Raw genomic sequence first — 23,459 nt, 5'->3', positions numbered from 1 at the left:
GTTCTGCCCAGAAATGCATGAAAGAGCTGATTCTAAAATTTGAGAAGGTTGGGGAAGGGGGAAGGGGAAACACTCCATTGCTTTTTGCTGTTTTCATTTCTGATAGTTTATCCAATATCTAAATTGGAAGCAGCAGCTATCTGATCTGAAAATAAATTGTTTCCCCTCCACTTACATCTCAACCTTAGTGTACTGGAATTGCTGGGTGCCTGTGCCTCCATCTGCTTTAAAGACAATCCTATCAAAATTCCCTCACAAAATTTGTGGCGTTGTGCTAGACTAGTATTCAGATGATTCATTATGCATGTTGTTGTTGTTGTTGTTTGTACAATGCCATTAATTAGCTGGTTCTTGACAAAGTTACATAAGCAAAAATGGCACATCCCTCCCCCAGAAGCTTGTACTGAGTATTAATGACCTTGAGCTAGGGATGTATGGACTGTATAAGATCCACTCCATCTGTGTTTCACAGATTGTCAGGTGCCTTATGTTCCGTTGTCCACTCACAGATGGATGCGAATATTTTTTTTCTGTCATGCGGAAAAATACACAAATATGTAAGAAGTTTCATAAGAATTTACATAATTTACCTTATTGTGTAACATTCAGTGTATTGTGCCCCATTCCATTCAACTTTTCCTTAGCAGAAACTTGCATATTTTCCTACAAATAAATATGCGTAAATTTCAGGAGAGTAAAAAAAAAAATAATCTGAAAGACCACGGACCCACGTGGCCTTAGGGGGGTGCTCTGCAGTGGATTCCGCAGGTCGGATTCTTAGAAATCTGAGCTCCTTTTAATCTGTCTCGAATTTCTCCAGTATCCCTACCTTGAACTTCTTTTCATAATGTCACCAACAGCTGAGATATACGACTTTTTTCTAAATATAACAATAGCTAACTTATTAACCTTCTTTAACTTTGTAAACCACCCACAGAGCTTTAGCTATTGGGCAGTATAGAAATGTAATAAAAATCATAATGCAAATAAATGTTTGCATTTTTTTCTTTCTCCTCTTTTGTTATGTTATATCGTAATAAAGTGCATATTTCTGTGTGTATGTGTGTGTACACATATAAATATATTTTTAGATATAATATTACTTAAAATATACAAATGATTTGTTCCTGTTTTTTATCCTTTTCTTAATCTTCTCTTCCCCCCTTGATGACGATGATTAATTATCATTATGGTATTACTATTATTACTATTCCATGTTGGCTAAACCTTTAATGTTTATTAATACGCGTTAACTGAATGGTAATTTATGGCCAATGGAAATGGATTGTTTGCTTCTATTTCTGTGTTATAAGACTGTTTAGATATTTGGTTTGTTCTTATTGAAGTTTAATATAATTCTGTTTTTCTTTTTTTCTCTTCCTTCTTTTGCTATATCCTCTAGGGATGTATGAAAGTCACTTAACTGTTAGCGGAATTGATTCGCGGGGGGGGGAGGCGCTCCGTCCCTCCCCCTGGAATCCTCGATGGGGGGGGAGGCGATCAGGTCCTCCCCCCCCCCCCGGAATCCTGCCTGGCCAGCTCTGCTCTGCAGCAGCTGTGTGGAGCAGCCGGCCAGGGCCGTCTGCAGCTGGAGTTCCAGTTGTGGATGGGCTGCTGCGGATGCAAATGGTGGCCGCCGTAGCAGCCGCCATTTGCATCCAGCCAGGCTGCCATGATAGGCTACATAAGTATTTACGTAGCCTATCACGGATGGGCAAAAAAACCAAAACAGTGTATGCAAATGGCGGCGGCTATGGCGGCCGCCATTTGCGTTCCCTATTTTTCACCATTTTATCTTACGTAAATATTTACATAGGCTATTACGGCAAAAAAAAGGGGAACGCAAATAGCGTAGTGGGCGCTATTTGCGTTCCTCCCCCCCCACTGTAATAGCTTACGTAAATATTTACGTAGGCTAAACGGCAGAAAAAAAAGGAATGCAAATAGCGCCCACTACACTATTTGTGTTCCCCTTTTTTCCCGCCGTAATAGCCTACGTAAATATTTACGTAGGCTAAAATGGCGAAAAATAGGGAACGCAAATGGCGGCCACTGTAGCCGCCACCATTTGCGTATGCCGTTTGTTTTTTTTTTGCTTGGCTTGCCATGATAGGCTATGTAAATGCTTACGTAGCCTATCATGGAAAAGACCAGGATGCAAATGGCGGCCGTGGCAGCTGGTCAAAAGACCAGCCGCTGCCGGAGCCACCGTTGGAGCTGCTGCTACCGACCGGAACATCCGCCCCAGGTAAGCTTCATCCTGGGGGGAATCCACGGGGGGGGTGGGGGGGCAGGCCATTCCACCATGGATTTTGGGGGGCCGAATGCCAGTGCATTCGGTCTCACTGAAATCCGTGGCAAAATTCTCCGCCATCCCTACTATCCTCCCTTTTTTCTTTTTCTTATAATACTGTAATGTTGGAAACTGAAGATTCTGATTATATTGTTGGTAGTGTTTATTTCATTTATAAAAATAAAATAAAAATAGATTAAAAAAAATAATAGTGCCATAAAATAAAAATCATAGTGCCATGCTTCTCAAATGCTGAGGTGAATAAATAAGGGTGCAAATCAGCGGCTAGACGGCCATAGGATAGGTCGGTTCCTGGAGAACTGACCCCCCCTCCTATGCCACCTCATAGGCAGCGTGGATTGGCCCTGTGCTCTGCACTTGTAAGAGCAGTATGGAGAGTAAAAAACGGGGGGTTCCCAGGGGCAGGCAGGTCGGAAATGCTGGTATGACACATCCTATGTGTCATCTGGTCGCCGCTTCCTGCGCCCCGAGGTCCCACAGCTAGACAGGAGAAATCAGCTGTCTAGCCATGAAAGCCAGGCGGAGGGAGCGAGGAGGAGATCCACTCCTCCCACCCTGCACTGGATAGGCAGTTGCCCCCAGGGTCGGAGTCAACCATCGATCCAGATAGGATTGCTCCCTAAATGTTTTTAGCATGCATCTAAACTGTGACGAAGTAGATATAATATTACTTTTACATAATATTACATGGTTTATTTCTGAGTGGAGTGTATTCCAGAGTGTGGGTGCCACCACAGGATGTACAGAATGTGGCACAACCAGGAGTGCCACTGATGAAGATCACAGCAGCTGGGCAGGTCTCTATGGGAGAATCCGTTCTCTCAGGTATCCAAGTCCCAATTGTTTAGGGCCTTATGTGCTTTGTGCGAAATACCAGTGGTTGTACTGGTTAGAGCATCAGACTAAGACCAAGGAGAACAGGGTTCAAATCCCCGCTCAACATGATGTTTACCTGACAGCACTTCTTGGAATACTCATGTGACCACGTGACAATATGTGTTCATAGGGGCACTCCAGGCAGCACTGGTGGACTGAAAGACTATCTGTGAAAGTACCTGCACTGTTGCACACAGGTCAGGACAGCAGCAGTGCAGTCTGAGCTGGCTGGCTGGCAGACGAGGAGGAGATGGAGGCTTCAACAGCAATTTATATATACATGCAACAAGTTCTTGAGTAAATTACAGTTTCTGTTGGGGTAAATTCACCCATCAGCACTCTTAAGAGTGATTTATTTCATGCTGAAATCTTGTCCATTGAACATCCATTGAACTTTTGCTGGATGATTCCCATTGTTTATTCAGTGATGGCTAAATGTTGTATTTTAGGAATTGTCCTTCTTTTGGCAGATAAGTGCTAAAGAGACGCTGGCAGAGCTAAAAACAAGCATTCACTTGTGGCTAAATCACATGGCATTCATTATAGCAATGTCACTTATGATGATGGACTAATGTAGTTGTAATATGGATCCAATTACATTTTTTAAAAATCCCACAAAATCCTCCATCTCTTGTCTGAATTTAGTCTGCCTATCTGGCTTTGGCTGGATTCTAGTATCTTTGATGTATGTGGTAGAAAAAGACTTAGTAAGTAGATACTAGTGTTTAGGGATGAGCAAAAAGTTGCCCTTCAGCCACTTAATTTAGATGTCTTTTATTTGGTTCAGGTTCAGTTGCTCGGTTTTGTGTAACGTGCCTTTCATCCATTGGATCTATTCAAATTTAATTAGGTTCAGTCTTATTAGGCACAGAGAGGAATTGTTCATACCTCACCAATAAAATAAAATAAAAATCAGCTCTTTGATACTTTACTTTTAAAAAGCCCGAAACACTTTTTAAACTCCTTTGACAGTTCTGAAAAGGCAGATTTTGCTCTTAAAACATGCTTTTGCCTTCTGTGAAGCTCCCTGCCAAGCATATAGAAAGTGTCAAAGCCTAATCTCACATTTAGAAAAATATACTTTTAAGGCCCTTCATGTTGTGAAGTCCACAATACCTTCCCTTACACATAATGAATTGTGCCATTTAGGTTGCCAGTCTACAAAGCTGGTGTGGTCTAGTGGCTAATGTTTTGGTCTTTGGCTGGTGATTCCTGGGTTCAAATTCCTACGCAGCTATGAAGCTGGCTGGGTAGTCTTGGACAAGTCACTATCTGTAGGGCTAACCTACCTGCAAAGTAGTTGTTTTAAGTATAAAAGTTAGAATCCTAGTGTAAAGGTCTGAGGCCTACAGAAGCAAAGAAAGGTAAAAAGCGCAGGCCTAGAGGCCTGGGTTTTTCTACTGGGAGGTAGCATCCCTGAGAGGAGTAGTTTCATTTCCCTGAGTAAGTTTCAGTTTCATTTCCCCAGTTAAGTTTCACTTTTTGGGTTTGAAACGGTACTTTTGGTTTTGAGGGAGGAAGGTATATAAAGACAGTGAGAGAGCCAGTAAGAGTAGAGTCAGGAAGAGCAGAGCATGAAGAGGGGGCAGGAAGAAGCATCTTGAAGAAGTCTAAGTGCAGCTAGGGTAGAAGTACTTGTGTTTTTTGCAACTTTTATTTTCTCTTAATGCCTTTTGTATCACCCACACCTTTACTGAGGCTTCTGCTTCTGGATTCTTTGCAAGATTGAGATTGGCTCCTTTACATATGCTTCTTTCCAGGGGGTTTCTTTCTCTGCCTTTCTATATGTTTCATTATACAGCCACTAGATGATGCTGTGGTACAGTGGAATTACGCAGTTACTTACATGAGACTCTCATTCTAACATTTCTAAATAATTTTCCTCATTAGGAAAAAAAAAACCCTGTGATAATGGTTGCAAAGCATGGGAGAGACCCTGGAGGAAGACAACATCATGTAAAGGACCGCCAAACTACTGTGAGCAAGCAAGCACAAGCACACGGTAAAAGCCTTGTAGAGAAAGCAATTATTTATTTGTTTGAAATGTTTGTATACTGCTTCTGATTTGAAACAAATCCAGAAGCAGTTTACAAAAGAATAAACACACACACACACATATAATGAGGCTGGTACAAAGATTGCTCAGGGCTGGTGGAAAGAGGAAACAAACAGATATGTTTTCAATAAATGTCTAAAACACACTAGTGTTGAGGCCTGACATACTTCAGAAGGGAGATCATTCCACAGGGTGCGTGCCACTGCAGAAAAGGCCTGTCTCTGTGTCATTGCCAGACAGAAATTTGTAGGCTGGAGCATGGACAACAGGGCCTCCCCTGAAGATCATAGTGGTCTGAGAGGTTGGTATAGGGAGACATTCCTTGAGAACTGCCCCTGGATAATTGTTCCTACAAGCTACGAAGGAGAATGGGAGAATCTAACATGCACATTCTGATAAATACACATGCTGGAAGCAAAAATACACATGCTGGTGACTGTCTAACTTGTGTAGATGATGACATAGTTATTGTGAGGTGTAAAAAAGAAGAGGAAAATAAACACAATTAAAGTTCTAAAATGATATGCAGCCTGCTCAGTTTTAATATTGAAATGTACCTGAAAGAGAGCTGTTAAACCTTGCTGTGAATATCCTTTCCTCGTGGAAACCTCTGTGTCACCTTCCCAAAATGACGGCATGAAATTCAGCAAGCAGGCCTAGCACCTGTATCTGGCATCTTCAGGAACCTGGCAAGAGCTTATGAATACTACTGATTACAGATCAGGACTGGCTTGGATTTTATCTGGTGGCAGATGGCGGTATGGCAGCCACCATTTTAAACTTCCCACAATTGCCACTGTTGGTGGCAGGACTTCTAGCAAGCATACCCGGGAGGTGAGCAAAATCTTGGTGAAGTGTTCTGAAGGCCAGCCAAAGTTTGTGGATCCCTGTCTCTGGAACAGAGTGCTATGGCTGTGAGTGTGCCAGTCCTGAATACTTCCTGTGTAGTAAGCTTTCATAAACCACTTCAAAACAGACACAATTGTGAAATGTGGCCTCTTGAAGAAGTCTACCTGAAACTGGTTTAAGGCATGAACTGTTTTTCATTAATTGTCTAAGCACTGTCCATAATCCATTCTTGAAAACAAGGCATTCAAGCCCGAGGCTGAAAAAGAACAGAAGGAAATGGGGATGCAGGAGTTCAGCTTCATTTCCCCCTCTGTTGTGAGGTTGCTGCAGTTCCTCCGTAAGCCAGTGTTTCTACTCCCTCAAACCAAGGCCTGAAGCCATCACAGTGGGGTACCGCAGTAGAGCAACAGAAAGGCCAGAGTTTAGCTTCCCTGAATTTAATCACTTAGCTGCTGTTTATGAGGCAACTCAGTTTGTGTGGCTTACAGACGTGCCAGCTGAGAGAGTCCGACTTGTGTGTGGAATTCACTCAGTAAAACCTATTTGCAGTGCCAGTGTTTGAAAAGGTGAAGGTGGACAACAGCAACAAATAAAAACTCACAACAATTCCTGATGGTCACTTACTGAGATCACTAGAACTCTCAATGCTAACACGATCAAGCCCATTTTAGGGATATTCTAGTATGCAGTGGCAGCTGTGAGGTGGTGTGCCGGGAAGTAAAGGCTGCCTGCTTCTGTGTGGCTATAGAAGAAGATTGACCCGACACTCCTACCAACAGATGCTAAGTGGTGGCAGTGCATGCAAAGAGGTCAGCACAGAGCAGGTGTGTGATTGCCGATGGACTAGCAATGTCCCGCATAGGCTCAAGTCATGATTTCAATGGCCTTTCAATGTGTGAAATTAAATACATTTGCATTAAATGAGAACTGAACAAATTTCTTTGCCATCCCTGCTACAAAGAGGGCATTCTGTTTTTAAAAAGCATAATTTTAACATGGTGATTTAGGGCGCAATCCTATGCAGATAGGCGGCCGCCTCCGAAGTTGGAGGCAACCGCCTATCCAATGCAGGGCAGGAGAAGCACAGAGGGGATTGTTTGAGCTTCTCCTGCCCTACATTTTCTGCTAGACAGACGATTTCGGCTGCCTAGCCATGGGGGGAGGTGCAAGCGGGGGAGGAGGCTGCTGTACGACTCATTGGATGTGTCATACAGACAGTTATACCGTCCCCGGCCCGGAACGCCCTGGACATGCCCCTTTCCAGCTGCTGTGCACTCCTTTTGTGAGCACGGAGGACAGGGCTGTTCTGCGCTGCCTCCAAGGCAGCACAGAAGTGGGGGGAGGTCAGTTCTCCAGGAACCAGCATGGGGTCTGAGGTAGGTTCCCAGAAAACAACATATCCTATGGTTGTCTAGCCGCTGTCTAGCGGCCATAGGATTTGCTCCCTTCATCTTTTTATTCTTTTATTATTTAACTTTTATGTTCACCACTCCAAAATCTGTGTTAGATATGGAATAGTATACAAATATTGCAAATAAAAAAAATAGGTCTTATTATAACACCTGCTAAGTTCAAGGAATGTCCGGGCAGTTAGAAATACGGAAGCATCAATGCTTTTCACAATACTAATTTTAACAAGACATTTGGGAAGGAAGCACTGATACCAATGTTTTTGGAAATACATTTCTGTTGAGGTACAGGATACCAAAGGCATTGTGAATACCGTTCTTTGTCACCAGATCATTGGATGGACCTTTTTACATGGTTGCTTCCTGCACATAGGCTACAAGATCAACATTAGTCAGCTTTAACATACACATAACAGCTTTTTAAAAATCAGAGGTTGGAAACAGTATGTACAGAGCTGGAGACACACAGCATTACCTTCGGAAAACTATGCTTCACTGTTTGATATTGCATAGACATTAACCTCATTAAAAGCTGTTTTCAGCTGAAAATGTGAAGAAAATTCACTGCATGCCACAAGACTGAGGCAATTTGGAAACCTTCCTCCAAATATGGACTTTCCATCCATTTTGCTTTCGCTTTCCCAGTATTGTTTCTTATGCCATTATCATATTTGGCATGCCTTGTCCCATAGCTCCTCAAAAAGGCTGTCCACCTTCCCTCTCCTTTCTTTTGGTGTAGAAAAGGTGAGCCTTCTTTGTCAAATTACCATTTCTGCAGCCTAAATGCATCTCCTTGCTCTGTGGTACTGAGTCGCAGAGGAGGGGGAGAAATAAACACATTCTTTCACTAGAAGAGCTAAACCTTTGACATTGATTGGCACATTGGCTTTGTAATCCTGCTGCCTACTTTTGTCTTGTTGGTTTTGCAAAACAATTTAGAACATCCATTATCTTATGAAAAATCTAACAGATAGCTGTTACAGTGGCCTGTCCATAGGGATGGGCGGATTCCCTACCTGCTGGTCCAGGTGGGAATCTGCCCTTGCGGGGAGATGATTCGTCCCTCCCCCTGGAATCTGTCTGGGCCAGCTTCGCTCCACAGCAATCCTGCAGAGCCAGCCGCTGGGTCCACATCACTGGTGATACGGCTGGCCGCCATTGCCATGCCATATCGCTGGGCTAACTCTGGACACAAATGGCATCCACTATGGCTAGCCTATCGCGTGAAAAAACAGGGATGCAAATGGCGTAGTGGATGCCATTTGTGGCCGTAAAGCTGTTAGAGTAACCTAAATGCAGCCATAAATGGCTGCATTTAGGTTAACCTAACAGCTTTACGGTCTCAAGTGGTGTAGTGGATGCCATTTGCATCTGGAGTCAGCCCAGTGATAGGGCACATCAATGGCGGCCGGGCGGATCGCCAGTGATGTGGACCCAGTGGCTGGCTCTGCAGGATAGCTGCATAGAGGAGCCAGCCTGGACGGATTCCGCAAGGAGGCAGAGGTGAGTGCCCCATTGTGCCATGGACTCCAGAGGCCAGATTCTTTGGAATCTGGCCTCATTGGGGTCCATGGTGGAATTCTCTGCCATTCCTACCTGTCCATTTTTGCTTGTTTCAGGCCTGAGTACAGTTGACTAACGTTATGCTTTTTGGTGAAATAAGTCACATGGAACTCAAAGAACTTACTTCTGAGAAAGCACATGTATGATCACAGTCTTGTAATCCTACAATCCTGCATGTGTAGGATTACAATAGGATTAATACAGGGAAGTTTTCCCATTTTTTTTTCTTGCATGTGTCTTTGAACCTTACCAACTAAAAGGCACACTTGTTGCAAAAATATAATATCAAAGCTAATGAAAGTCTCAAAAACATCAGGGTTGGATAGCTCACCAGAGTTTCCTGACAACATTGCCATAGTGGCATTGCACAAGGATCTAAGCAGAACTAATCCCACAGACAGATGAAATGTTGAGCAGAACATCTCTTACTGAGCCAGCAGGTAAGACTGTTAAACTTGTGCAAGGACAGAAGATGTTCAACAGGTTTACCCTTGCTGACAAACCTGACTACAATGAATAGATTTTCTATGTCAGCAGAATCCAGTGTTTCATCTGTTTTCAGATAATAGAAATCCGCCTCATAGTTTCTATACACTGAATAAATGTTCTGTGACCATGCATTCTATGACAGCTATCACCTCATTTTGTATGATTTGGGAAAGATACATTGTATTGGGAGGGATACCTTCAACTAATTATGGATTTTATTCAATTGTGTAAAGTAAAACACTAAGCTGTGGATGTGTCTGGTGGTGAAAAGAAAATCTGATGCTGTAAAGAACAATATTGTTTAGGAACCTGGAATGTAAGATCAATGAATCAAGGTAAGCTGGAGGTGGTCAAACATGAGATGACAAGATTGAACATCAACATCTTGGGAATCAGCAAACTAAAATGGACAAGCATGGGCAAATTTAATTCAGGTGACCATCATATCTACTACTGTGTGCAAGAATCCCTTAGAAGAAATGGAGTAGCACTCATAGTCAACAAAAGGGTGGGAAAAACAGTACTGGGGTACAATCTCAAAAACGATAGAATGATCTCAGTACGAATCCAAGGCAAACCATTCAACACCACAGTAATTCAAGTCTATGTCCCAACCACTGATGCTGAAGAAGCTGAGGTTGATCGGTTCTATGAAGACCTACAATACCCTCTAGAACTAACACCAAAAAAAGATGTCCTCTTCATCGTAGGGGATAGGAATGCTAAAGCAGGAAGTCAAGAAATCACCGGGATAACAGGCAAGCATGGCCTTAGTGTACAAAATGAAGCAGGACAAAGGCTAATAGAGTTTTGCCAAGAGAACACACTGATCATAGCAAACACTCTTTTCCAACAGCACAAGAGGTGACTCTACACATGGACATCACCAGATGGTCAATATCGAAATCAGATTGATGATGTCTTTTGCAGCCAAAGATGGAGAAGCTCTATACAGTCAGTCAAAACAAGACCTGGAGCTGACTGTGGCTCAGATCATGAGCTTCTTGTTGCAAAAATTTCAGCTTAAATTGAAGAACGTAGGGAAAACCACTAAACCATTCAGGTATGACCTAAATCATATCCCTTATGAATATACAGTGGAGGTGAGGAATAGATTTAAGGGATTAGACCTGATAGACAGAGTGCCTGAGGAACTATGGATGGAGGTCCGTAACATTGTTCAGGAGGCAGCAACTCAATCCATCCCAAAGAAAAAGAAATGCAAGAAAGCAAAGTGGCTGTCTGAGGAGGTTTTACAAGTAGCTGAGGAAAGAGGGGAAGCGAAAAGCAAGGAAGAAAGGGGAAGATATATCCAACTGAATGCAGAGTTCCAGAAAATAGCAAGGAGAGACAAGGCCTTCTTAAATGAACAATGCAAAGAAATTGAGGAAAACAATAGAATGGGAAAGACTAGAGAGCTCTTCAAGAAAATCAGAGATCTCAAGGGAACGTTTTGTGCAAAGATGGGCATGATAAAGGACAAAGAAGGCAGGGACCTAACAGAAGCAGATGAGATTAGGAAGAGGTGGAGAGAATACACAGAAGAACTATACAGGAAGGAAAGATCTTAATGTCCCTGATAGTCATGACAGTGCGGTCACTGAACTTGAGCCGGACAACCTAGAGAGTGAAGTCAAGAGGGCCTTAGGAAGCATTAGTAACAACAAAGCTAGCGGAGATGACAGTATTCCAGCTGAGCTATTTAAAATACTAAAAGATGATGCTGTTAAAGTGCTGCACTCAATATGCCAACAAATTTGGAACAGTCAACAGTGGCCACAAGACTGGAAAAGGTCAGTTTACATTCCAATTCCAAAGAAGGGCAACGCCAAAGAGTGTTCAAACTACCGTACAATTGTGCTCATTTCACATGCCAGTAAGGTGATGCTCAAAATCCTACAAGCTAGGCTTCAGCAGTATGCGAACCAAGAACTACTGGAAGTACAAGCTGGGTTTCGAAGAGGCAGAGGAACTAGAGATCAAATCGCCAACTTTCGTTGGATCATGGAGAAAGCAAGAGAATTCCAGAAAAACGCCTATTTCTGCTTCATTGACTACACTAAATCCTTTGATTGTGTGGATCACAACAAACTGTGGCAAATTCTTAAAGAGATGGGGGTACCAGACTACCTTACCTGTCTCCTGAGAAACCTGTGCAAGGGTCAAGAAGCAACAGTAAGAACCAGACATGGAACAACCAATTGGTTCAAAATTGGGCAAGGAGTACGACAAGGCTGCATATTGTCGCCCTGCTTATTTAACTTATATGCAGAGTACATCATGAGAAACGCCGGGTTGGATGAATCACAGGTCGGAATTAAGATTGCCGGGAGAATTATCAACAACCTCAGATACACAGATGATACCACCCTAATGGCAGAAAGTGAAGAGGATCTAAAGAGCCTCTTGTTGAGGGTGAAAGAGGAGAGTGCAAAAGCTGGTTTGAAACTCAACATTAAAAAAATGAAGATCATGGCATCTGGCCCCATCTCTTTCTGGCATATGGAAGGGGAAGAAATGGAAGTAGTGACAGATTTTATTTTCTTGGGCTCCAAGATCACCGCAGACGGTGACTGTAGCCATGAAATTAAAAGACGCTTGCTCCTTGGGAGGAAAGCTATGGCAAACCTAGACAGCATAGTAAGAAGCAGAGACATCACCTTGCCGACAAAGGTCCGTCTAATCAAAGCTATGGTTTTTCCAGTAGTAACGTATGGCTGTGAGAGCTGGACTCTAAGGAAGGCTGAGCGCCGAAGAATTGATTCTTTCAAACTGTGGTGCTGGAGAAGACTCTTACGAGTCCCCTGGACTGCAAGGAGGTCAAATCAGTCCATCCTAAAGGAAATCAACCCTGAGTGCTCATTGGAAGGACAGATACTGAAGCTGAAGCTCCAATATTTTGGCCACCTAATGCGAGGAGAAAACTCTCTGGAAAAGACCCTGATGCTGGGAAAGACTGAAGGCAAAAGGAGAAGGGGACGGCAGAGGATGAGATGGCTAGATAGCATCACTGATGCAATGAATATGGACTTGAGCACGCTCCGGGAGAGAGCGCAGGACAGGAATGCCTGACGTGCTATGCTCCATGGGGTCACGAAGAGTCAGACACGACTGAACGACTGAACAACAACAAAAGTAGCAATGAGCAGTCCTTCACCACCACTGTCAGCTTTTAGAACTTTTTAAAATATGAACTTGGTCCATGGAATGACCATCTGCCAACCCCATACTGTTCTTGAACTGTGCAGCACAGCAGGAAGGTACTTTTTGAGAATGATGCTTTACTCAAAACCTGCCCATGTTTGAAAACCCAGTGGGAAAGTGAACGTTTGAAATATTCAAGTAATCAATGAAATATAGTGTGAACTGTACAGTACTAACAACTCACTGGGTCCAGATGGTATCCATTCTACAGTTCTTAAAGAACTCAAATGTGAAAGTGCTGATCATCTGACCAAAATATATAATATGCCCCTAAGATCAGCCTGTGTACCAGAGAACTGGAGTGTGGCAAATGTAATACCAGTTTTAAAAACAGGATTCAGGGGGATCTGGGTAATTGGAGCCTGGTTAGGTTAATATCTGTTCTGGGTAAATTGGTGGAAAGCATTATTAAAGATAAAATTATCAAGCATATGAAAAGACAAGCTGTGTTGAGAAAAAGGTTGACATGGATTCTGTAAAGGTATGTTTGGTCTCACTTTAGAATTCTTTGAGAGTGTCAGTAAACATGCAGAAAGGGGTGATCCAGTAGACATTGTTTACTTGGACTTCCAAAGGGCTTTTGACAAAGTTTCTTACCAAAGACTCCTGAGCAAACCTAGCAATAATGGAATAAGAGGAGGGGGTCCTCATGGATCGGTAACAAAAATCAGAGAGCAGGAATATTAGAGTTAAATCTAGGTATGGCAGAGAATTCCGCCACGGATCTCGGTGAGGCCGAATGCCAGTGCATTCGGCCCCCCGAAATCTGTGGCAGAACGGCCTGCTCCCCCGCCCCCCGCGGATCCCCCCTGGGACGAGACTTACCTGGGGCGGATATTCCGGGCGGCGGCGGCTGCAGTGGCTGGTCTTCCGACCGGCTGCCGCCGCCGCCATTTGCAGTCTTGTCGCTTTGTTTTTTTTTTACAAGACGTAAAAATTTACGTAGCCTATCATGTCTGGCTTAAAAAAACAAAAGCATACGCAAATGGCGGCGGCTACGGCCGCCGCCATTTGCGTTCCTTATTTTTGGCCGTCTTAGTCTACGTAAACGCTATTTGAGTTCCCCCTGATTTTCACCGTCTTAGTCTACGTAAATATTTACGTAGACTAAGACAGCCAAAAATAAGGAATGCAAATGGCGGCGGCCGTAGCTGCCGCCATTTGCATACGTGCATTGTTTTTGTTTTTTAAAGCCAGAAGTCTTTACGTAGCCTATCATGGCTGACTACAGGGACGCAAATGGCGGCAGGTACGGCCGCCGCCATTTGTGTCCCTGCCAGCCAGCGGCCGGATGTCCGGCTGCTAGCGGAGCCGGCCGGCGGCTCTGCGGAATCCCCGTGCAGTGGAACCGGCCGGCCAGGATTCCGGGGGGGAGGTGCGGAGTGCCTCCCACCCCAGCGAGGATTCCGGGGGGAGGGACGGGGTGCCTCCCACCCCCGTGGAACCCAGCGGAGCCAGGTAAGGGGACTTTCGTACATCCCTAGTCAATTCTCACAATAGAGGGATCTAAACAGTGGAGTCATAGGAAGTTAGGAACATAGGAACTGCCGTATGCTGAGTCAGACCATTGGTCCATCTAGCCCAATATCGTCGACACTGACTGGCAGCAGCGGCTCTCCAGGATTTCAGGCAGGATTCTTTCCTAGCCCTACCTGGAGAAGCCGGAGATCGAACCTGGGACCTTCTGCATGCAAAGCATGTGCTCTGTCACTCAGCTATGGCCTCTCCATTAGGTGCCACAAGGATCTGTACTTGGACTGGTGCTTTTTAGCTTGTTCATAAATGATCTGGAATGAGAAGTATGGCCACGTTTGCTGCTGATACCAAATTATTTAGAGTGGCTAAAACAAAAAGGGATTACAAAGAGCTCCAAAAGTATCACTCCAACCTGGGGGAATGGACATTATTTTGACAATGGACTTTCTTGTTAGTTAGAATTCACAAACTTCATAAAAGGGTATTGTCCAGAAATCCGTTTTCTTTTTGTGATCTAGCTGCATGTAAAAATGCCATTTTGTGACGATGGGCTTGCACACACTCATTAAATTACCTGTGTCTCTGTTATCTCATGCTGTTCTGGCTTCAAGGCCAGAGCAAAACTCTTGCCAATTAGATTGAATGATTTCAGTTGGGCTTCTGTGAGAACTTTCTAACACCACCCACCTTCTGAGAGTTTGGGAGAACTCTTCAGCCAGCAAAATGATAACAGATGACAAAGAAAAGGCAGAGGTGCTCAATTCCTCCTTTGGCTCAGTCTTCTCCCAAAAGAGGGTCTATGACCCCCCTGGCAAAGGCAAAGTACAGGCTGAAGGGGCAGGATTGCAGCTTGAGATCGATAGGCATATGGTCAAGGAACACCTAATACTTTGAATGAGTTCAAATCTCCAGGGCCAGATGAACTACATCCTAGAGTCATAAAGGAACTGGCAGAAGAACTGTCAGAACCACTGTCTATTCTCTTTGAGAAATCATGGAGGACGGGGGAAGTGCCAGATGACTGGAGGAGGGCTAATGTTGTCCCTATCTTCAAAAAGGGTGAAAAGAAGGAACCTGGGAACTACAGACCAGTCAGTCTGACATCAATCCCTGGGAAAATTCTGGAGCAGATGATAAAGCAGTCAGTCTGTAAGCACCTTGAAAACAATGCAGTGATTACTCGAAGCCAATATGGATTTGTTAAGAACAAATCCTGCCAGACGAATCGGATCTCATTTTTGGATCCGGTAACCTCCCTTGTGGACTGTGGGAATGCTGCGGACATAATATACCTTGACTTCAGCAAAGCTTTCGACAAAGTGCCCCATGATATCCTGATGAGCAAACTAGCTCAAAGTGGGCTAGATGAAACAACGATCCGGTGGATCCACAGTTGGCTACAGAATCAGACTCAAAGAGTGCTTATCAATGGGACTTCCTCAAACTGGGGAGAGGTAACGAGTGGGGTACCGCAGGGCTCAGTCCTGGGCCCAGTGCTCTTCAACATTTTTATTAATGACTTGCAGGAGGAGGTGCAGGGAATGCTGATAAAATTTGCAGATGACACAAAATTGGGCAGGATAGCTAATACTTTGGAAGACAGAAACAAAATTCAAAGTGATCTGGATAGATTGGAGTGCTGGGCAGAAAACAACAGAATGGCATTTAATAGGGATAAATGCCAAGTTCTGCACCTAGGAAAAAGAAACCAAATGTACAGTTACAAGATGGGGGATATGTGGCTCAACAACACTACAAGCAAGAAGGATCTTGGAATTGTTGTCGATCACAAGCTGAATATGAGCCAACAATGTGATGTGGCTGCAAAAAAAGGCAAATGCTAATGGGCTGCATTAATAGAAGTATAGCTTCCAAATCCTGGGAAGTACTAGTTCCCCTCTACTCAGCACTGGTTAGACTTCATCTGGAGTACTGTGTCGAGTTCTGGGAACCACACTTTAAGAAGGATGCAGACAAACCGGAGAGGCTTCAGAGGAGGGCAACAAAGATGATCAGGGGACTGGAAACAAAGCCCTATGAAGAGAGACGGAAAGAACTGGGCACGTTTAGCCTTGAGAAGAGAAGACTGAGGGGAGATATGATAGCGCTCTTCAAGTACTTGAAAGGTTGTCACAGAGAGGAAGGCCAGGATCTTTTCTTGAACACCCCAGAGTGCAGGACACGGAATAATGGGGTCAAGTTACAGGAAGCCAGATTCTGGTAGGGATGTCAGAGAATTTCGCCACGAATCTCGGGGAGGCCAAATGCCAGCGCATTCAGTCCCCCAAAATCGGTGGCGAAACGGTCTGCCCCCCCCGGGACGGGACTTAACTTGTGTGAATGTCCCTGGCGGCGGTGGCTGCGGTGGCGGTTCGGCGGCGGTTCAGCGGCAGTGGCTGCGGCGGCCGGTCTTCCGACCGGCTGCCACCGCCGCCATTTCCAAGTTAAAAAAAAAACACGTGATAGGCTACGTAAACATTTACGTAGCCTATCACAGCTAGATTTTAAAAAAATACCGTGATAGGCTACGTAAATATTTCTGTAGCCTATCACGGCTGAGTTAAAAAAAAAAAAAAAAACACACATATGCAAATGGCGGCGCCCATGGGCGCTGCCATTTGCGTTCCTTATTTTGGCACGTGTAGTCTACGTAAACATTTACGTAGACTACAGCAAAATAAGGGGAACGCAAATAGTGTAGCGTCTACGCTATTTGCATTCCCCTTATTTTTGCCGTAGTCTATGTAAATGTTTACGTAGACTACACATGCCAAAATAAGGAAGGCAAATGGTGGCGCCCATGAGCGCCGCCATTTGCATACGCGCGTTTTTTTTCCACTTAGCCGTGATAGGCTACGTAACCATTTACGTAGCCTATCACGGCTGACTGCAGGGACGCAAACGGCGGCGGCTACGGCCGCTGCCATTTGCAGTCCTGGCAGGACAAGATTCGTGGCGGGAGGGACGGGACACCTCCCCCCCAGCCAGAATTTTGGGGGGAGGGACAGAGCACCTTCCCCCCCACTGCAAATCAACTTTCGTCAAAGGTAAGGGACTTTCGTACATCCCTTGATTCCGGCTGAACATCAGGAAAACTTCCTGACTGTTAGAGCAATACGACAATGGAACCAATTACCTAGGCAGGTGGTGGGCTCTCCCACACTGGAGGCATTCAAGATGAGGCTGGACAGCCATCTGTCAGGGATGCTCTGACTTGGATTCCTGCATTGAGCAGGGGGCTGGACTCGATGGCCTTGTCGGCCCCTTCTAACCCTACTATTCTATGATTCTATGATTGGCTAAGGAGACTCACCTCATGTTTGTCAAAGGCTTTTGGGTATAAAGCAAGGAGGGCTACCACTGTCCTTTGTCTCCATCGTCGTCTCTGTCCTGCGTGTGGTTTGTGATTTTGAATCTCACCTTTGAGGCTCTGTTCTATGTGAAGACCCATACTTAGTATGTATAGATAGGTGTAGGCAACTTTTGTAATTTTCTGCCTGAAGTATTGTTTCAAAACTCTACTCAGTTCTTGTATGTATTTTATTCTCTATTTCCCCTTTTCCCTTTGTAAATAAACTTACCACCTCCCCCAAGCATTGTGTGCACTTTCTTACAAGTAAGCCTTGGTACTAAATCCAGAGATTTCCACTTGGTTATTGCTACTGTTTAAGGTTTCAAGTCTATGACTTTGAAATAGAGGATGCCAGCTCGGGCCCTCATTTCTTAGGACCTAGGGTTGTCCTGTAAGGTCTGAGATTCTCCTGGCTTATGTTGAGTTGGATGTCAGGGGAGGTGGCAGCGCAGCCTATCTTGCTGGGTTGGTGTTCAGCCCAAACAACCTCTCATCCCTGCTTACGCTGCTGGAAGCTAAAGCAACCCCCTCCTTCCCTTCACAGGTATATTCCAAGTTTGGGCATTTACTGGCTCTCAGGACGCTGCACTTATTGCCAAACATCTGGTACTTAACTTGGAAAAGCCAAGGCCACTGCACACAACCCCATAGGTACTTCTGTGTACATTTTTCAAATGGACACATTAATGGACGCAGTCTCCCAGTAACTATAGTGGGTCTGCGTGCATTTTAGAAATAGATGCAGTAGTTTTTGCACATTTTCCAAATGTGTGGATGTTGTCGAATACATTTTTCTTTCTTTCACAGAACACATCAGAAGCCTGAAAATGTACAGACTTCTGGCTGCAAATTGGGTACATTTCTGTGTTTGGCTTTGGGTGGTCAGATCAGGTAGAGCCTTTTAAAAACAGCTGTGCATGGACCCCCTGATCGATTCAGAAGCTGCTTGGGGGCTTCAGAGGCAGGCCTGATTTGGCTTTGATTGGGGGGGAGGCTGACCTGCCTCAGCCTATGAAACCAAAGTGGGATTCAGACATCTGCTTCCCCCTCCCCAGCACTGCTGGGGAAACCACTGTCCATTGCAGCCCGCCAACAGGCATTAGGGCAGAAGTCGCCCTCCAACAGCGCTCTGTCCCTTCCTTGGAAGGAGGGGAGGGCACCCAGCTGGAGGCTGACTCCCACCTCTGCTCAAGCCTTCATGGGTTCCTTGCGTGCAAGGAGCCCATGAAGACTTGAGTCAGGTCAGCGGCAGCAGCTTGCAATGAGGGCGGGCTGCTACCACTACCGCTGATGGCTCCTAGGCCCTCTGGAAATGCACTGGCAGCCATCTTGTTCCAGCAAATACAGGACGGCATTTTAAAAATGCCTGCCCCCATTTCCTGGAACAAGACAGCTGCCAGGATGCATCCAGAGGACCAGGTAAGGAGCTGGGGGCTAGGCGGCAGTGGTGGTGGTGTGGCCGCTGTGCCTCTGGATCGCTCCGAAGAGCACCAAAGCGCTTTGGAGTGACCCAATCTGCTTTGCGCTGCTTCATGCCCCTCCACCTCAACTCAGAAGCGGCCTGAAGCAGCCCGAGGCACTCCACTTTGACTCGGAATTCAGGCTTTGGGCTGAAGCCCTACTTTCAAACAACTTGTTGGTTGAAAGTGGATTCCTAACCCATCCCTAGCCTTGGGCATGGGACGGAAGGGGGGGGGAATCCTGGTGTAGCCTTATTTCTATTTTATATTATTGAAGAAATGATCCGTGATGGAGATGATTTACTGTGCAAATATGTAAGGAAAGTATCCATGCCATGGGACATCAAGTTCTTCTGTTACAGTGCCAAAGATCACATAGAGATTAACTGCAGCTCTCATTAGTTCTATGTATTTCCCAATTTTCTCCAGTTAGATCCTTTTAAGGCCATCCTGTTTACCCATAACATGACTAATGAGACTGGGTAGCTGATAATGCGTTATGCTGCCACATTCCCATATATATTGTTTCCACTTGTATGGGCAGTTCTAGTGGCTACACTTTGATAAAGATTTAAAAAATGCACAAAACTAATTTCTACATACAAAATCTTAGGGGCTGGTGATATATCAGGATGAGCAAAATTACTCTTTGCCAGTACAGTAAGCTAGTTTATTGTATCAGACTACAATTATTTAATGTCTGTCATGCAGTGCTCCGACAAAGTGTAAGATGCGCTCTACAAATAATCTGAACCTGCTGAATGATAATATCATCCTTTATGTCTGGGGTATGAGTTCCATGTCACAGACAAATCAAAAGTGCCATTTAAGAAGCAGACACAGAGGACTTGTTTTCATATGTTTCTACTTTGTAGTACTGTTAGTAATAGCGAGGAGGAGTAGGGGAAGGAGAAGGAGTCTGCTAGATTACATTAGTTATTGAGCAGATTCGAAATGTAACAAGCAAACTAACAAAAACAACTGTGCTAGCTCAATTTGAAATTGCATGTATAAATGCATACATGCATAAATGTATAAATGGATGCTGCATGCAGTTTTCCACCACAATCCAGCAGCCAGGACTGCAGGCACCAAAATGATATTGGAGATGGGAAATTAATTCCATTTTCTCCTTTCCAATCAAAGAGCTGCTTGGTTAGATTCATCCATTTTAAAAGGGCAACATGCAGAGACCTGGGCACTCTGCATGAAGTCTGTTGAAATTAGAGCTGTGTACAAATAGCATCTCAAAATTCTCAGAGTATTTGTGGGAAGAGAAATTGGGGGGACAATTTCTCCAAGGGTAGGAGAAATTCTCCAACAGTTTTTCATAGACAGGACTTACAATTGACAGGGGTTGTAGTACAGTTTCTTTCTTTCTTTCTTTTCCTAAGAGTTTTTGTTTTTTTCTGCTGCCACTCTAAGTGTTGAAGCTTCCACTATTCTGCATCATTCTCAAGGCATTTTATAATTTATTTTGGTGGTGTTTTTGAGCTTACCTAGTCACTGCGATGTGGTGAAGGGTGCTGCATGTGTGTATTTTCTTTCTATTACACATCTCCCAACTGCTCTGCAGCCTCCCAGGCTGCCTGTGCTTCCTGATCTGCAGAAACCCTATGGGAGGAACGATATTATTATGTCTTCCCCTGGGCTTTAATTGAAGTGTGGGAAGCTGAGGAGGCTACAGGCTGCCACAGAGATGATTGTACAATGAAAGACAGGGCATTTGTGCACACTCCTTGGCCACCTCCTAAGTAAGGTAAGCATAAGAATTCTGAACCCAGCCCATGAGAATTTCTCTGAAATTTCTCCTCCTTTGAATTTCTTTTTGAAAGCAATTTTTTTTTTTCTATCAGATTGAATGAGAATGGTCGGGAAAAAAAAGTGGGAGAAATTTTCGGCACAGCACTAGTTGAAATACAGTCTGTGGAATTATTTTAGGGTACAATCTTAGGGTACAATTATCTATGAAACTATCTTGGGAGTATAATCTGTCTACTCTTTAACCAGTGTGGGCAACCTGGACCCCTGCCAGGGGGCAAAAAGAGAGAACAAGGAGGTGGTGGAAAGAAAAAAAAGGGGTGCCCTACCTACTTTTGGCCCTGGTTTTGGCCATCGCTGGCTTTGACCCCACCCACTGCCAATGTGTGGCCCCCAACAGATTATCCATAAAGGAATATAGCCAACAGAAAAAAGTCATTGACCACCCCTGTCTTAACCAATGGCAGAACTCTTGTAGATTTTAATGGGATTGTAATTAATTCTGAATATTGATTTGTCATCATGGGGCTGGTTCACACATACTTGTAGATCACTCGGATTCTAGGCCCATGATGGCTCATCCTTAATGTATCAGTTGGGTCCCATGAAATGCTTTGTGTTGGAAACACTGATCTGTGATTTTGGCTCTTCCCTCAGGTGATATCAGCTTCTGTGTTCCTTGTACACCCATGGGGGTCTAATCACAAATTAGTTGTCGTGACACTGTTGCAAGCAATATGCAAGCATTTCAAAGGGCATAGGCTCAAGGATGGTCATGTATGTTGTATAAGCATATACTGTGTCTATCTCATAAATGGTAAAATGCAAGAAATGTCTCAGAACTGATCCTCTCAAAAGCTGAGCAATATGTGAAAGCTAAATGTAGTCTGCTGCTCTTTCTAGTGTTGCGTGCCCTTCACAAGCAGTGCCGCAGCAGTAGGAAACCCGGCCTACCTGGCTGTAAATCTGATATATGCTTGGGTGCACTGAGACGACCTTCAGATGCAATTCAACTTTTTAAGAGGTCCTTGCTGCTGAAGATGCTAAGCTCTTCCCTCAGGCGAGCAGCACAGGTGCTGTTCAGATGGCTGACCTTTCAATATGAGCATTTAGTCTGTAATGCCAGGGGTCAGGAATACAAGCTGCAGGAACAACGCACTGAATGAACCAGCAGCACCTTTACCCTGCCTGTAGAAAAAAGGAACAAATTCCCTGGGACAAGCTGCTCCATGGAGATCTGGGAGAAGAACCATAGAAGAGCAGCAGCATTATTATGGGCAGAAGGGAGCAGTGGACTCTTCTTTAGCTGCCTTTGCTTGTGTAAGGCAGATTTTAAAAACATCTCTGAAATGTTTAGGAAAACTAATTCCAACTTAAGATCAGTTAGATTGGTGGGCACTGCAGACAGGGAGTTCTCAGTAGTAGCTCCTACAGTATGGAACTTCCTCCCAAGGTATCTGTGGTTCATCCCCCTCAGTTGAAATATTTAAAAAGACTTTGAAAAGTGGCCTGTTTTGAATGAATTTTAATTTATCTGTTGTATCGGCCATGTTTTATAACTCTGGTGGCTCTGAAAATGTTTTACGTTATGAACATAAGAACATAAGAAGAGCCATGCTGGATCAGACCATGCATTCTGTTCACACAGTGGCCAACCAGCTGTCAACCAGGAACTCACAAGCAGGAGACGAGTGCACCAGCACCCTCCCACCCATGTTCTCCAGCAACTGGTGTACATAGGCTCACTGCCTCTGGTACTGGAGGTAGCACATACCATCAAGACTAATAGCTGTTGATAGCCTTTTCCTACAGGAATTTGTCTAACCCCCTTTTAAAGCCATCAAATTGGTGGCCATCACTACATCCTGTGGTAGCAAATTCCATAGTTTAAATATGTGCTGTGTGAAGAAGTACTTCCTTTTTTCTGTCCTGAATCTCCCACCAATCAGCTTCATGGGATGACGCTAATATTTTGAGAAGGGGAGAAAAATGTTTCCCTATCCACATTCTCCACACCATGCATAATTTTGTACACCTGTATCACATCCCCTCGACTCTCCTTTTTTCCAAGCTAAACAATCCCAGCTATTGCAATCTTCTGTCATAGGGGAGATGCTCTAGGCCCTTGATCATTTTAGTTGCCCTTTTATGCACTTTCCCCAGCTCTACAATATCCTTTTTTAGGAGTGGTGACCAGAACTGGACACAGTATTCCAAGGGTGGTTGCACCACAGATTTGTATAAGGGCAGTATGATATTGTCAGTTTTATTCAATTCCTTTTCTGGTTATACCTAACATAGAGTTTGCCTTTTTACAGCAGCTGCATGCTGGGTTTACATCTTCATCAAGCTGTCCACCACAAGCCCAAGATCTCTTTCATGGTCGGTCACTGCTAGTTCATATCCCATCAGGTTATACTTGAAGTTGGGATTTCCCCCGCCCCCCCAAATGCATCACTTTACACTTGCTTACATTGAACCGCATTTGCCATTTAGATGCCCATTCTCCCAGTTTGGAGAGATCCTTTTGGAGCTCTTCACAATCCCTTTTTGTTTTAATCACCCTAAATAAATGGGTGTCATCCACAAACTTGGCCACTTGGCTGCTCACTCCTAATTCCACATCATTTATGAACAGGTTGAAAAGCAT

This window comes from Heloderma suspectum, chromosome 1, assembly GCF_057233095.1.
Source record: "Heloderma suspectum isolate Gila_16-S chromosome 1, 16-S_ref, whole genome shotgun sequence".
NCBI lineage: Eukaryota > Metazoa > Chordata > Lepidosauria > Squamata > Helodermatidae > Heloderma > Heloderma suspectum.
Note: the sequence above shows the minus strand (reverse complement) of the source record.